General features: G+C 42.4%; 1 protein-coding gene across 1 annotated transcript in view; it reads left to right on the top strand.

The window, feature by feature from the left end:
* Nucleotides 1-6,073: 6,073 nt before the first annotated feature.
* Nucleotides 6,074-17,464, top strand: part of FOCAD (focadhesin) — a 303,113-nt gene continuing 291,722 nt past the window's right edge. The window contains exon 1 of the mRNA XM_032392330.1: nt 6,074-6,145. The gene's annotated coding sequence lies outside the window, so the exon portion shown is untranslated. The remainder of the gene's footprint in view (nt 6,146-17,464) is intronic.

The following is a 17,464-nucleotide window of genomic DNA, read 5'->3' as shown; positions in this document are numbered from 1 at the left end:
TCTTGCCATTTGCAACGACGTGGATGGAACTGGAGGGTATTATGCTGAGCGAAATAAGTCAAACAGAGAAAGACATGTATCATATGACCTCACTGATATGAGGAATTCTTAATCTCAGGAAACAAACTGAGGGTTGCTGGAGTGGGGGGTGGGGTGGGAGGGATGGGGTGACTGGGTGATGGACACTGGGGAGGGTATGTGTTCTGGTAAGCGCTGTGAATTGTGCAAGACTGTTGAATCTCAGATCTGTACCTCTGAAACAAATAATGCAATATATGTTAAGAAAGAAAAAAAGAAGAAGAAGAATGTAGCAGGAGGGGAAGAATGAAGGGGGGGAAATCGGAGGGGGAGAAGAACCATGAGAGACAATGGACTCTGAAAAACAAACTGAGGGTTCTAGAGGGGAGGGGGTTGGGAGGATGGGTTAGCCTGGTGATGGGTATTGAGGAGGGCACGTTCTGCATGGAGCACTGGGTGTTATGCACAAACAATGAATCATGGAACACTATATCTAAAACTAATGATGTAATGTATGGGGATTAACATAACAATAAAAAAATTAAAAAAAAAAAAATTCCTGGGCTCTCTCCCTGTCGGGTCACTGTGGACCGGCTGTGTTCCTTGACCAATGGTCCCAGTTCCTGTCAGGAAGTCTCCATGTACACAGCCTTCTCCATGTTTGGTAACTCCTCCTCCCCTTGCCCTTTGAGGTACAGGGGTGGTTTTGGGGGCCCCCATATTACTGAGTCTCCCTTGTCATCCCTTTATTTCCTGACCACGCCTTTGTTTATAGGCCCTTATTGAAGTCTCTTCCAAGGACCCGCGCTGATAGAGTGGGCCTTACCCAGAAGGTAACATCTTGGCCGACTTGAGCGATCCAAGGGAATGAGTCAGGAAGGTCTGTAGAAGCGCCGCCATTCTCAGCAGCAAAGGGGCAGGGTAATTGGAGTAAAACGAGCCGTTGAGGAATGTGGAGGGCAAGGTCAAAGACCGAGCTGGTTTTGCGCGTGCGTATGGAAGGACATGGTGCAGGAGAGGCAAATCGTGTAGGGGCTTGTTGGCCTTTGTAAGGACTTTGGCTTCTGCTCTGAAAGAAATGGGAAGCTATTAGAGCCATATACTCACATCTAATTAAATCCAATGAGATTACTTTCTGTTAATGTGTCGACAGCGGAGCTGTTCTGAATTCCTCCTCCCGTCTCGCGCCTGCTGATGAATGCGTGGGTGTGTTAAGCTAGCCCAGCATGCTGGGGCCTGAGTTCAAGGCTTTGTGTTTCTCCTGATGCTGTGGGTGACGTGACCTTCCCTTACAGTACAGGATTCGAACTACCGTGTCTCTCTTTGTTAGCATATTCTTTTCAGTTCAGTTAATGATTTGGGAGTGGGCACATTTTTCTTACTCTCTTTCTTTTGTTGTTGTTAAAGTCAATAGGCCCTTCTATACTGACTTCAAAAAGTGTACTTATCTAAAGGGTCTGGTACAATAGAAAACTAACTGCCTAACTGCTATAGGGGCAAAAATACACGAAGCTTAACAGAGAAATGCTGTCTGCCTGCTTACCTCTTAAAGACAGTGGTTTGCCTGGAATACTGAAAAGGCAAAGAGTTCATTTGCATTTACATCTTAAGCCTTTCCAGAAAATAATATACAGATTTAAAGCCTGTCTTAATCCTTCAATTGAAAATTCCATCTGTCCTGGGTGTTTCGGTATTAAATCTAGATCAACCTCTGTGGGTACGTGGTGAATGAAGTTGATTCTCCTCCCTTTGCTCCCATGAGGGTCCTCCCTCTCTCTGCCCTTTCTCAAAAAAATCTCCCCAGGCTGACTCTCCGTGAAATACTTGCGTAGGGCTCCAAAAATTCCTATCAGATGTGGATGTGCCCTACTCAATCAAGCAGACCTTCTTAGGTCTTACCTCAATCAAAATGTAACTGCATGCAGTAGCTGTATTCCCTCAGGCCCCATTTTTTGCTTTCAGCTCAGAAGGCAACCGATCTACTTAGCTAATCTGATTAATTAAGCAGGCAGGAGCCTTTTCCTCCTGGCTAACAACATAGCTGGCCTATCGGAACCAGTGCTAATCTTTGTTGTCTAACCTTGACCCTGATTTCTCTTTTTTTTCTTTCTTTTTAAGTTTGTTATTATCACTTAAAAAAAATTCTAGCCCTGAACATGAAATGGGCTGTTTCTGTGGGTACCCAGGAGAAAGAGGACTGGACTTTGTTCCTCTGGAATCTTAGTTTCCCTCTCTGTAAATTAACAGGGTTAAACTAAATCAGTAAAACATCAAAAAATTTTGAGAACCAACATAGGGCTTTAAGATCATTAAAAAGCCCCCAAACCCCCAACGATTATCATCTATTCATTATTTCATACAAGAGAGAACATTTTTAACATTACCACCACCACCAAAGCATAATTTCAGAAAAAGGACAATTCTTTTCTTTTTCTTTTTTCTTTTTTTATTATGTTATTTTAATCACCATATATTACATCATTAGTTTTGGATGTAGTGTTCCATGATTCATTGTTTGCGTATAACACCCAGTGCTCCATTCAATACGTGCCCTCCTTAAAACCCATCACCAGGCCAACCCATCCCCCCAACCCCCAAAAGGACAATTCTTTAAATTGAATACATTTATTTTTATAAAAATTCAATACACGTCCTTATTTATCTGTTTTTCATTTCAGCACTTGTCAGTGAAAACTTTGTCATAGACTAGCTGCTTTTGAGACCTTTTCTAGTTCTAAAAATCTATACCTCTAAAATAATACCTCTAGTCTTGTCCAGATAAATCTGACTTGGCCTCCAGGATGAGCTGGCTTCTGGATATCTTCATATCTCTCATATCTAGCACAATGCCTGGGATAGATGAAATAATTTAAAGTTTGAAATGATCCCTGCTGAACTATAGTCATGGATATATATTCCTTATGGAAGGAGTATATCCTAGAAGTAGGGTACAGTATATCCCAGAAGGAGGTGAGGTATACTTCCAGCCTAGTCTAAGATTTGTAGCAAGCAGTCAGGTTAGTCCTAGGCTCTAGGATTAACAACCTAAGTCTTTCATTCCTGCCCCAAATTTGAATCTTAATTTTTCTTTCTTTTTTTTTTTTTAAAGATTTTATTTATCCATTTGACAGAGAGAGAGAGAGAGACAGCACAAGCAGGGGGAGTGGGAGAGGAAGAGGGAGAAGCAGACTCCCCGCTGAGCAGGGAGCCCGACGTGGGGCTCAATCCCAGGACCCTGGGATCATGACCTGAGCCAAAGGCACTTAACTGACTGAGCCACCCAGGTGCCCCAAATCTGAATTTTCAAAAGTGAAAAATCAAAGGGCACCTGGCTGGCTCAGTTGGTAGAGTATGCAACTCTTCATCTTGGGTTTGTGAGTTTAAGCCCCATGTTGGGCATAGAGCTTATTTAAAAAAAAAAAAAAGTGAAAAATCAGACTAACCATCACTCTTTAAAAGGGCATTTCCCCATGTACTCCTAAAGGCCACCCTTTCCATAACAGAGGCAGTAAATTTATTTGAGAGCCAGGGTGCCTGGATTCAAATTTTGGTTTTGCCACTAACTAGGTGCATGTGCTTGGTCAAGATGCCCCCATTCTGTGCCTAAGATTCCTTATTTATAAAATGTGGGTAAAAACTGTCAACTTCATTAGTTGTTCTGTGGATTAAATGAGTTGATATACTTAGAACAGTGCTATTCACAGTTAAGTGTTCAATTATAATTTTGACTAATGTGTCTCAAGAAACATGGAAATAGAAGAACTTTTTAGTTTTATTTATTTCGAAAGATTTTTATTTATGAGAGAGAGTGCGCGTGCATGAGTGGGGGAAGGGGCAGAGGGAAAGGGAGAAGGAGAAGCAGACTCCCCGCTAGTGTGGAGCCCGACTTGGTGCTCAATCCCAGAACCCTGAGATCATGACCTGAGCAATTCAGGCATTTAACCCATTGAGCCACACAGGCGCCCTTTAAGGTTTTTTTTAAGTAATCTCTACACCTAATATTGGGGTTTGAACTCATGACCCTGAGATCAAGAGTTGCAGGCTCTTCCTATGGAGCCAGCCAAGTGCCCCCAAGGGAATAGAAGAAGAATTTTTAAAAAGGATTAAAATGGGGACGCCTGGTGGCTCAGTCGGTTAAGCATCTGCCTTCAGTTCAAGTCATGATCCCAGAGTCCTGGGATCGAATCCCACATCAGGCTCCTTGCTCAGTGGGGAGCCGGCTTCTCCCTCTGCCTACCACTCTCATGCTTGCTCAGTCTCTCTCTCTGACAAATAAATAAAATCTTTAAGGAAAAAAAAAGAATTAAAATGATCCTAAAAGAAGTGCTGATGCATTTAGAATTATTAACACCGAAGGGGACTATCATCTGTGAAAATTAATTAAGGAAAGCCTCACTATAGTGGACTTGGGATACTTGAAGGGGAGGCTGGTAGGAAAAGCCATACCCCTCAATGTCAATTACAGACCCAACAGAAGAATCTTCAACAGGAAAGAATTATCAGTTACAGACCCCAATAGAGGAAGATGTCTCTTACATCTCCTACAAGAAATTGACTACCTCTGAAACTCAGCCAAGGAGAAACCAACATCACCCAGCACTCTTGCTTTTCTCCAATGGATTTTCATTCAAAACAACCTCTCCCAACTTCATTCTTCTCCATAAAAAATATTCCTCTTCTTTGTTTGTTGGACTTGCCTATGGTTTTGCTATAGCTTGCTTGTCCTGGATTACCATTCTCTGCTATTCCTGTTTAAACCTATTTTTTGCTGGTAAAATAACTGGCAGTTTATTTTTAAGGTTAACACATCAAATTCCATAAAATCAAGAAGGCAATTATAAACCTTATAAAACTACTTTCTCTCAAAGGATAACAGAGACTGAATATATAAATAGGTTCAAAATTAATGAAATTAATTTTGAATTAAAATTAAAATTAATGAATGAATGCATAATAGGTTATTGAGAGAACTGAAATGGCCTGTGGCATATAATTACCTTTCTAAAGTGGAATATAGGGAACCAAATCCTTCCTACAAATGAGAAGTAGAACTCTTGTCAGCACATTAAAATGACTTTGGAAACTTAAGAGTACCAATGCCAAGGACTCACAGCAGAGCTACTAAATTGAGAATCTCTAGAGATGGGGCCCAGGTACTGGTATTTTTTAAAAAGCTCCCCACTTCTATATATACCTACTTCTAAAGATATACCAGAGTTTGGAAACGGCTGGATAAGTCAGGTTCTTTAGAGCAACTTGTCTTAACTCTTGTATATAATTTTTCCATGACTAGAATTCCATTCCTTCATTATTTTCTCATTCTCTCCCCCACGCCGCCCCCCCTTTCTGCTGTCTCCTTTAGCTTCCGTTCTACTGTGCCTGGTACTTTACAACCTTCCTATGAAAATGAGTGTTCATGCATAGGTGGACACGCAGTATTAGACAAAATAATAGTAACAACGACGTGTGCCTGCTCTCCCCAGATTAACTGAGCAGAAATACCAGGCTGTAACGTCCTGTAGGACTACCCAACAGGTGGATGTACCAGTGTAGCATTGAGAGCTGCAGTGTCCTGTGTTGGCCAAGGAAGTAAAAATACGAAGCAGCAGCTACAAGGGAAGAACGAAGTGACAGGTCGGCTGTCTGATTTTCTGAATCCTTAACGTTATCGGGACTGTTTTTTCTGGGAAACAAAATCTCCAAACACCAAGAAGCTGCTTTGCATCGCCAAAAGCTGCATAAGGGCAGGCTGCCAACAGGACTACCCAAGCACGCTGCAGTGGCATCTCCAAGCAAGTCCCTTTAATCTGCTGTCTCCTGGGCTAATCCCCACTGCGGTGCAACTGGACAACCCCCACCTGCGCGCGCCGCCCTTCCTGCCCTGGGCCCCTGCAGAGACGCACTCAGCCGTGCACGCCACCCTCCAGCCGCAGTGCGCGGCCTTGGCCTTGGCGGTGCGTGCGCGAAAGCGAAGAGGGGCGGGCCGAAGCCGGAGGAGGCGGGGCATAGACTCGCAGTCTGCAGTCCATTGGTTCTCTCCCCGTAGTCCCCGCCCCCAGGCGTTCGAGACGGCGGGGCGGGCCACGTCAGGCAGCCTGCGCGGGGCTCCGCTCGTAGCAGAAGGGAGGTAAGCGGTGCGGGGTGGCGGGCGGCGAGCTGCGGGCTGCTGCCCCCTGCTCAGAGGCCGCGGCCTCGCCCTCCACTGTGGCCTGCCTCAGCTTGGCGTGGAGGGCGGCTGAGGCCCTGCGGGCCTGGGGCTGTGCTGGGAAATGGGGAAGGGGAGCATGTGGCGGCAGGGCCGCGCCGGGGCGTGGGTGGCCCGTAAGGGGACAGGTCTTGCTTTTTGCCCTCGTCCTGTCCTGTCTGGGCTCAGAACTCCAGGAGGACAAGGCCTGCTGCGTAGGAGAGCTCCGCGATGCCTGGGTGGGGCCGGCCCCGGTGCCTGCGGTGGGGCTCAGCGGGATCTTGACTCGGAAACATCAGCGCGATCCTTGCAGACTTACCTGCAGCAGGTTGCAGTTCCTCCACTCTTCCCTGACCGGTTCCCTAGTTAAAGGCAGTGCAGGGGATTCCGGGCCGGTTCCTGGTTGGCTGGGGGGACGGTCTTATTATTACCAGTGACTCATTCAGATCCTGTCCACTTCAATGCAAAGGCTTATGGGTGAGCAGGGCCTGTTTTCAGACTTCTTGATTCTCTGGCTCTGTCCAACCTTGCGGGAATTACCTGAAAAAATAGCATATATGTGTGCATGTATGTTTTGAAATGCCTGCAACAGCTATGCGGAGATTTGCAGAGACTTGGCTGTTGTGTTACACATAGGAGTTGTGTGTTGCACCATGAGTTTTAATTGCATCTGTGGCATCGTCATGATCCTCAGTTCAGCTCCTCAAATTGGAGCTTCTAAAATCAATGAAGTCATCCTATCAAGTATCGTGCATTCATTCATTCATCCATTCAACAAACTTTTTGGTTGAATTCCTTGATGGTCAGGGTCTTATGTCAGAAACTAAAATGGGCATTCCCTGCCTTTTCTCTCATTTTATCTGCCAGTTTTATTGTCTAGATTTGAGATGTAATTTTGTTATTGTTTTTGATGGTTCAATTTCAGGTTCCAGATTTAGGTACAGAAGCTTATATAGAGCTATTCTGAGACCTCATTCGGTTTTTCTTACTTTCTCCTCCAGTAAACTTAAGACCATGATGTTTAATCCTGCTAACTGTACTATGGAAGACCCTAGGTCTCAGGTGCCTATCTGTAAAGTGAGGGGATAGGATTAGAAGTATTCCGTAATTTTTAGATATTCAAGGAGAGGAGGGGCAATTGGCATGTGTTAACAGTTAACTGAACTGTGTTAACAGTTGGGAAGTAACCATTTTAAAAACACAATGTATATTATGATTATATGCTTTAATCTTTCTGAATCTGTCCACATTACTTTTTGACTGGCAAGCAAGTGCATATTTACAATTTTGATTCACATTCAGTTCCTGCATACAAAGCACTATGACTCATCTAAATTTGGAAATGTAATAATCAGAAGCTTTTTAATGTTATGTTTAAAGGTATGATATAAAAACAATTAGGGGTGCTTGGGTGGCTCAGTTGGTTAAGCATCCCACCCAGGATTTGGCTCAGGCTCAGGTCACCGTGTTCCATGGGGAGTCTGCTTGAGATTCTCTCCCCCTCTCTGCCCCTCCCCCCATGTGTGCTTGTGCTCTCTCGCTCTCTCTAAAATAAAAAATCTTAAAAAAATTGTATAAGGTGCAATTTTCAAAGTAATTTGAGTTGCAGTGGTAGATTAGTGGTAGCTAAAACATCTGCTTTGGTTATCTTGCTTACTTTGGTTAAATGTTAGCTAGTTATCATCACCTGGCTAATACCTATCAATATCATGTATACGTTAGCATTTATTTTATCAAGCTAAAAGTTACTGGATTTCAATTGATTGCTACTTCCACTTGAGAATTGATAACCATAAATAAATGGCTCTTCCACTTGAGAATTGATAACCATAAATAAATCAATAGCTTGAGGATGAAAATGCCCATAGAGATATAACAATAGCTTTTCTTTTCTTTTTTTTTTTTTAGGATTTTATTTATGTGAGAGAGAGAGTCAGCAGGAGCGGGGGAGGGGCAATGGGAGAGCCAGAAGCAGACTAGCTGCTGAGTGAGCATGGGCTCAATCCCAAAAGCCTGAGATCACGACCTGAGCCGAAGTCAGATGTTTAACCAGCTGAGCCACCCAGGCTCCCCATAACAATAGTTTTTCATTTGCTGTTTGGTTGATGGGACTTAAAAATAAATTGTTTGGCCTTCCTGCAGGTGTAAAATGATTTCTAAAATATTTCTGAGGCATAATATTCATAGACTTGTGATACTTTTTGGATGTTGTCCACCAACCATTATGTGAATTAAATTGTTTATGTCACTAATTAGGGATTTGGAAAGTTTAAGGAAATACAGCTTTTCAAAATTTTGCTTTTGCTATACCTTTCTAGTTCTAGAAATGGACCAGATGGAGATGGGAAGATTGAAGAGAAATGCAAGAACTGAGGGGAAAAAATCCAAGAGGAGGCTTTTCTAGTTTAAAATTTGAGAAAAAACACAATGAAAAGTACAATTATAACTAAGAAGAAAAGTAAGGAAATAATAGTGTCAGGATTATTGGTAGGTCTGTAGAACGACTTGATTTTTTCTTTTTTTAAAGAATTTATTTATTTATTTGACAGAGAGCGCAAGAGAGGGAACACAAGCAGGGGGAGTGGGAGAGGGAGAAGCAGGCTTCCCGCGGAGCAGGGAGCCCGATGCGGGGCTCTATCCCAGGACCCTGGGATCATGACCTGAGCCGAAGGCAGATGCTTAACGACTGAGCCACACAGGTGCCCCCTCAACTTGATTTTTTTAATTGTAGTATAATTGGCATATAATATCCCTATTAGTTTCAGGTGTATATCATAGTGATTTGATATTTTTATACATTATGAAATCCCCGTAAGTCTAGTTATCATCTGTCACCATGCAAAATTCTTACAATCTTAGTCACTATATTCCCTAGGCTGTATATTACATCCCCATGACTTACTGATTTTATGTCTGGAAGTTTGTACCTCCTAATCCCCTTCAGCTATTTTGTGTGCCTCCCAAATACTACCCCCTCTGGTAACCAACAGTTTGTTTACTGTATCTATGACTTTGTTTCTGTTTTGTTTGTTTCACTTAGCACAATACCCTCCAGGTACATCCATGTTGCAAATGGCAAGATTTCATTCTTTTTTTTTATGGCTGAGAGTATTCCTCTGTGTGTGTGTGTGTGTGTGTGTGTGTGTGTGTGTGTGTGTGTGTAAATGTACCACATCCTCTTTATCCATTCATCTATCAATGGACATCTATTAATGGTTCTTAAAAAAGAAACCCAGTGTGATAATTTAAACTTTGATCACATTACATGTGGGTAAATACTTTTTTTTTTTAGGAGATGTGAAATCTGTATCATGTGTGTATATGTATGAGTATATTTTTTTAAATTTTATTTAAGTAATCTCTATATCCAGCGTGGGGCGGGAACTCATGACCCTGAGATCAAGAGTTGTATGCTTCGGGGCCCCTGGATGGCTCAGTCAAATCTTTAAAAAAAAAAAAAAAAGTCACATGGTCTCCGACTGAGCCGGCCAGGCACCCCTATATTGTATATTTTTTTAAAAAGTGCTACAGGTCTAGAGATAAGTAGTATAATAAAATATGGTATACTTATGTCAGTACAAGTCTGTGATTCATAATTCATGATAAATTGGATCGAGGTAGTGTGTACTATTTTTTTTTAAGATTTTATTTATTTGAGAGAGAGCAGAGAGAGCGAGTGAGCACAAGCCGGGGGAGTGGCAGGGAGGGGGAGAAGTAGGCTCCCCACTGAACAGGGAGCCCAACACAGGGCTCGATCCCAAGACCCTAAGATCACGACCCAAGCCAGACGCTTAACCAGCTGAGCCGCCCGGGCGCACCAGTGTGTACTATCTCTGCATGATAGGAAACAAGAGTTGCTAAGCTTATAGGACAAAGGATGTTTATCAGTTTTTCTCCCATTTAAATTATTTGAAACTTTCAAGCAATGTGGAAGATCCCATCTATTTTCAAACAACAGCTTCAATATTGTTGTTTTTATGAATTGAGTCCCCAGGGTACTACTGGCTTCATAATTTTTTACCCTATTTCAAGTCACATTGGAAGTAATAACATTGCATTTATGATTTTGAAATTTTGTTAAATTTATATTTGCTTTCATTCATTTAGACTGCGTTACTTTAGTTTTTATATTGTGAAGATGTTCAAAAGCTTTGATATTAAATACCATACAGTTTTCCCTTGTTCATGATGGGAAAACATTTCTTTAGGCCCAAGGAATTTGAAAATCCAAGCTGCATAGATAGTCAGCTGTTATTATTATTTATTTAGAGATTTATCTTTTCATTTGCCTGGGGACCAATGAAGCAGTCCACCCAAGCTTCTAAACTGAAGATTTCGGTTCTTTTCAGTGCATTAAACTGTATCTTCAGACCTCATTTTGCTTGCTAATTTGGCTGATAAGCATGTTGAACAAATGTTACAATTGTGAATGTTGTAACTATAGTTTTGTTAAGAAGTTTTCTGGCTGCCAGGGTGTACTTTCTCTTGTCTCTTTAAAAACCTTTTCCTTTAGCTTAGCTGCTCTCAGAATTTTTTTTTTTTAATATTTTTATTCATAAGAGACAGAGAGAGAGAGGCAGGCTCCCCACTGAGCAGGGAGCCTGATGCGGAACTCGATCCCAGGACCCTGGGATCATGACCTTAGCTGAAGGCAGACGCTTAACCATCTGAGCCACCCAGGCACCCTCAGAATTTTTTTTAAAAGATTTTATTTATTTGAGAGAAAGAGAGGGCGAGCACACACAGGAAGGGGGGAGGAGCAGAGGGAGAGGGAGAAGCAGACTCCCCACTGAGCAGGGAGCCCAACGTGGGGCTCGATCCCAGGACCCTGGGATCATGACCTGAGCCGAAGGCAGACGCTTAACTGACTGACCCACCCAGACGCCCCTGCATTTAGAATTTACTCTAAGTTTTATTCATTTTAACAATCGTTGAACAGGTTGGTTTATGGAATCAAACTTTTAGGTTTTAGTATATGATATTAGGACACATGGAGGGAGTGGAAGAAACTTTGTATTCAAGTTTTAAATTGTTGAAACCTGTAAGTAAATGGAATTCTGAGAGTCATAGATAATAAAAATACTGTATTTATTTTTTTCATTCAATAAAGAGTGTCTGCTCTGGTCTCAAGTCCCTAAATTTCCTTCGAGGAACTTATAGTATTGCGTGGAAGCCACAGAGAAGGCCAAAATACAAAGAAATAAATCATTATAGTTAGATGCATGCATAGAGTACTTTGGGGGACAGAGGATAACTGTGTGTGTGTCAGATTTCAGGGGTTTCAGAGAAGGCTTTTTGGAGGAATGTTTGCTTGAACTCAATTTTGAAAGCAAGTAGAAATTAGTTGGTAAGGATGGAGGATGAGGCATTCTGGGCACAAGAAAGGAGAGAGGCCAAACCGACAGACGAGAGACAAAACAGATTCTTGATGTATTAAGAGGAGGACAGAGAGATGAGGTTGAATATATAAACAAAGGGCCCATAATGAAAGGCCCTCTTTCCTATCGTGTTAAAGAGTTTGAACTTTATCCTTGAGGCTGTGGTTATCCATGGGTAAGAGATTTTAAGTTGAAGCAAGTTAAGATCAGTTTCATGTGGCAAGGTGAGGAACGAGTTATAGGGGAGCAAGGCCCGTTTGTGAAAGCACAATATGAATGAGCTCCAAGTCATCAGTGGGACTTGAGAGAATAGGATGGATCCAAGATATGTTAAGATGATGAAATTGGGGGAGTCTGGGTGGCTCAGTTGTTGAGCGTCTGCCTTCGGCTCAGGTCATGATCCCAGGGTCCTGGGATCGAGCCCCACATCAGGCTTTCTGCTCAGCGGGGAGCCTGCTTCTCCCTCTCCCTCTGCCTGCCTCTCTCTCTCTGTGTCAAATAAAATAAATAAATAAATAAATAAATAAATAAACAAACAAACAAAATCTTTTTGAAAAAAGAATAAAACAGAACAGAAACTCTGGGAAGTACCATCATATAAGGAACATGGTCCAGTGAAAAAGAATGAGAGGGAACAGCCTAACGGACGTCGGAGCTCTAGAAGACAAAGAGGTAGAAGATTTCAGGAGAGTATGGTCAACTGATAAACACCATAGAGAACGGGAGAGAGAGCTCACTGGAGATTTTAGGAAGGTCTACCAGATAGGCAAGCATCATTAGTTTAGGGGTGTCCGGGTGGCTCAGTTGGTTAAGCATCTGACTATTGATTTCCACGCAGGTCATGATCTCAGGGTCCTGGGATAGAGCCCCTGTTGGGTTCTGCGCTCAGCAGGGAGTCTGTTTGAGGATTCTCTCCCTCTGCCCCCCTCCCCAGGCTCTGTCTCAAACAAATCTTAAAAAAAAAAAAAATTGTCATTAGTTTGCAATTTTACTAATTCATAAAATCGCATGACTTTGTGCAGCAAAAGTCCGTAGAACCAAGGATTTTGAATAGTTGGAATGATCCAGTATTTGGATTTTGTTATGTACATATGGTAGGAATGCATTGGAGCTCAAAGTATTAGCAAGACAGTGGTTGAAGTGATGGAATGTGAGATTTGGACTGTGTGGAGGTGGTGACCGAGCAGGAGGAGGCTGAAAGATTGAAAGAAAATAATTGGTTCTGCGGTGCTTGGCTGGCTCAGTCTGAAGAGCATGTGACTCTTGATCTCAGGGTCATGAGTTCAAGCTCCACATTGGGTGTAGAGATTACTAAAAAGATAAATAAACTGAAAAAAATAATTGGTTCAAGCAATTAGAAGTTTGGGCAAGGTAAATATATAAGTGTATGTAGGTATAAGGGAGATAGCTGATAGAAGTACTCTGGACTCAGAGAAGAATATTGGAGTTTTAAGATTTTAGGGTGCTAATAGAATGTAGGGTTTGGCCATGGATATAGATGGCTAAAATGGAGGTGACATGGAGATATTCAAGAGCAATGAGACTGGTGTGTTGGATGAATCACTCACCTTGGACATGGACCTCAGAAGATCATGGTACCCAGAGTGGAGAGGTAGATGATGGTTTCTGAGGTTTTAGATCGCCTATAGTAGTAATCAGTATCTATGGGAGATGAAGATACTTGGATGGCATGCCCTCAGAGGTATGGGGGTAAATGGTAAGAAAATGTTCTTCTGGGCCTTGGAGCTTGGAAGGATGATTAGCTTTCACTGCAGTGGCCACCAAAGAAGGAGAGTATAGTTTTCGTTAGGCCTAAGAAGTAGGAGAAATACCTGATGCGGACGCTGAGCATCTAATAAGAAAGCTCGTTGACCATGGTATCAGAGTCCAAAAGGTGAGGACTGTTGAGTGTTTGCTGAAGAGGAAGGCAGATTAGGAAGAGGTTAGACTTGGTGTGAGTAAGGCTGGAGCATATGGCTAGCTTTGGAGTTACAAATAGTTTTCATGTCAAGTTTGGATGAGGCTTCTTGTCAGCTTTGACCCATCAAATCATGCTAGTTTCTGTTTATAGTAGGACAGCAGATAGAGTACTCTTTCTAAATTTAAGAATAACCTGTCACCAGTGAATATTTGTTATTTGTCAGAGAAGGAGAGGTAATGGCCTTTTTGCTTTTTGTACTTCTTTTTGAACTTTGGACTTGGAAAATACTTTTCATCACATGTGCTAGCTCTCATCTAGGTGGAAGGTTATGTTGACCATCTTTAGGTTCCTTCTGGGCTCAGAGGTGTGAAAAATGCCTTGGTACTGATGATGGTTGCTATGGATGTGAGAGGTGGGCATACCTGCATTTTCCTCTGACTTCCCTCCTGTTGAGGACCTAGAGTCATGTTGAGCAGTCTCTGTGTTTTAGGGACAGCTCCTTACTTGTGCATAATAAGATCATATTCCTTTCACCTATACAAAAGATTTGGCTCCAGCATCTCTCTCTCCTGCAAGATTGCATTTTCCCTCATTACTAGATTATTCCCTTCAGTATGTTAACATGCTATTATTTCTCCTATCTTAAAATAATTACCTTTTAATGGGGGTGCCTGAGTGGCTCAGTCAGTTAAGTGTCCGAGTCTTGATCTCAGCTCTGGTCTTGGTCTCAGGGCCATGAGTTCAAGTCCCATGGTTCCATGCTGGGTGTGGAGCCTACAAAAAAAACCCAAGAAAATAATAATAATTACCTTTTGAAGCCCCTTGCTGGCTCAGAAGGTAGAGCATACAGCTCTTGATCTTGGGGTTATAAATTTGAGCCCCATGTTGGGTGTAGAGATTACTTAAATAAAAACTTTAAAAAAATAAAATCTTTTAAAAACAAAATTACCTGTTTGACCTCATTTCCCCCTTATGCCACCGCACAATTTCTTTTTTCCTCTTTATGGCAAATCTTATGTGTCCAATAATTTTCTTCTCATTCTTCCTCAGACCCACTCTAATCCGGCTTCCCTCACCACTCCGAAAAAATTTGCTCTTCTCAAAGTGACTAATGAGTCACTTGCTAAATCTTACTAAATCCAGAGGTCTGTTTTTTAATCCTCATCTCTTAGGTGGCTAATCAGCATTTCCACCCCAACTCTCTTGAGATGTAATTGACACATGACATTGTGAAAGTTTAAGGTATACAACCTTTTGATTTGATACATTGCAAGATGATTACCACCAAAATGATTACCACCATTATTAGCTGCCACCTCCAGCCTGTCATATAGTTACCATTTCCTGTCAGCATTTTTTGAAACAGTTGATCACGTTGTTTCTTGAAACACTTTCTTCCCGTAATTATCAAAGATGCTACAATTCCTAGTCTGTCTTTTACCTGACTGCCCCCTTTCAACTCCCTTATGGGTTCTTTCTTATCTCTTTGACCTCTTAACATTAGAGTGCTGCTGGGCTCAGTCATTAGACCTCATAGTTCCTCAATCATATCAGTCTTAAAATACTGGTAGTACTCTGTTAGCTGCTCAAATTATATTTTTAGCCTGGACCTCATCCTTTGAAATCCAGACTCCGTGTATCCAGATACCTACTCAGCATTTCTATTTGGATGACCAGTACAAATCTCAAACTTGGTTCCTGATTTCTCCCTATACCTGCTTCATCTGTGGTCTTCCTTATCTCAGTCCATGGAAACTCCTTCATTTCCATGACTCTTCTCTTCTCTTTCACAGTCCACACATAAACTATTAGGAAAGCCTGTTGGCTGTACCTTCAGAATATGTCTAGAATCTGTACTTCTCACGTACTGCTCTCAATCTACTCTAAGCCCTATTATCTGTGTGTGATGTAATAGCCTCTATATTGGTTAGCTGTTACAACCCACCTCCAGAATTTAGTGGGGTTAAAGCCACAATCATTTTTTAGCTTATGATTCGGTGGTTGGCAGTTTGGGTTGGGTTTGAGGAGGGGGAGAGGGGGCAGTTCTTTTGCTAGTCTTGCCTGGGCTCGCTCATCTAGCAAATGGGGACTAGGTTTGGAGGCTTCGTCTGGGATGGTGTGTGTCTGCTACATGGGTTCCAGCAATCTGTCCCATGCTTCTTAACATGGTGGTCTAACGGAAGCAAGAGGAAGCAGCATGGCATTGGGACTAAGAAAGCCCACAATGTCACTTCTTCTGCTGCTAATTAAAGCAGTCAAAAAGAAGCCCAGATTTAAGGGGATGGAGAAGTAGATTACCTGATTATGAGGGGAGCAGTGAAGTCACTTTGTAAAGAAATGTGCATACAGGAATTGGGAAGAATTTGGGGCATTTTGTGCAATCTACCGTAGTCTTCTAATTGCTCTATTCTCTCTTTGCCCCCTGAAATATATATATCTTTAAAGATTTTATTTATTTGACAGAGAGAGAGCACAAGCAGGGGGAGCGGCGGGCAGAGGAAGAGGGAGAAGCAGGCTCCCCGCAGAGCAGGGAGCCTGATGCGGGGCTTGATCCCAGGATCCCAGGATCATGACCTGAGCTGAAGGCAGACGCTTAACCGACTGATCCACCCAGGCATCCCGAGAGGAGAAATCTAACATGTGCTTTAAAAATAATCACTTTGGCTGTTCTGCTGACAATATTTCAGGGGGCAGGGGCGCCTGGGTGGCTCAGTCGGTTAAGCATCTGCCTTTGGATCGGGTCATGATCCCAGGGTCCTGGGATCGAGATGCATCGGGCTCCTTGCTCTGCGGGGAGCCTGCTTCTCCTTCTCCCTCTGCTGCTCCTCCTGCTTGTGCTCACGCTCTCTCTCTGACAAATAAATTAAAAAAAAAAAAAAAGGAAAGATTTCTCCTCTCATCACTCTTCCAGAACCCTCTAATGGCTTCCCATTGCTACCCAAAGTAAAAGGCAAAATCTTTGCAGTGGTCTATGAAGCCTGCAGTGATCTGACCCCTTTGTTGCTTCTTTAACTTCATTTCCAGCTATTCTGCCCTCACTCACTAAACCTGCTCTATCAGACCTAAAGGAGACATGCTCCCACCATGGTTTTTGTATTGCTCTTCCTTCTGCCTGGAATCTCTTCTTAGAGACTGTGGACTCCTTCACTTGAGTTAAGTCTTTGCTTATGTGTCACCTTTGTGAGCTTCTCACTGACCATTCTTTTTAAAATTGGAACCTTTCTATGCTTTACTTTTGTATATAGTCCTTACCTTATAAAACGCTACATCATTTACTACTTTGCTTATTTTTGTTTTTCCTCTACTAGGAATGTAATCCCTTGTAAAGGCAGGGACTTTTGTTTGTTTTGTTTTGTTTTTTTAAAGATTTTATTTATTTATTTGAGAGAGTGAGAGACAGAGAGAGCATGCATGGGTGGCGGGGGGAGAGAGGCAGGCTTCCTGCTGAGCAGGGAGCCCAATGTGGGGCCCGATCTCAGGACCCTGGGATCATCACCTGAGCCGAAGGCAGATGCTTAACCGACTGAGCTACCCAGGTGTCCCAAGGCAGGGACTTTTGTATCTCCAGTGCTTAGTACAGCGTCTGACACAAGGTTGCATCTAATAAATATTTGTCAAATGAACGAAAGGTAGGTTTTTGGTACTGAACTTTTTCAGGTATCTGGGTATCTCTTCCATGTTTTATGGAAAAGCTCTTGGAACAGATTCTGGCTATTACCCATGGAAATCTGTGGCCTCTTCTTGTAACTACCTTTTTTTTTTTTTTTTTTTTTTTGGCAAGTACTTTTGTGATCCTCTGTTTTTTTTAGAGGTCTGCTAGCCAAAGTGTTTTTCCACATCCTGGCTCTTTATTCTTTGGACGAAGAGTGTCCTTTTCTCAAATAAGCTACATAGAATACCTAGCAGCTTCTTCACTTTGAGTTGTAAATCATCACGGTTTTGTTCAAAGTGAAGCTGAAACGT

Source organism: Phoca vitulina, unplaced genomic scaffold, assembly GCF_004348235.1.
Source record: "Phoca vitulina isolate PV1807 unplaced genomic scaffold, GSC_HSeal_1.0 scaffold67, whole genome shotgun sequence".
Classification (NCBI taxonomy): domain Eukaryota; kingdom Metazoa; phylum Chordata; class Mammalia; order Carnivora; family Phocidae; genus Phoca; species Phoca vitulina.
This window is presented reverse-complemented; position numbering and strand designations above follow the sequence as displayed.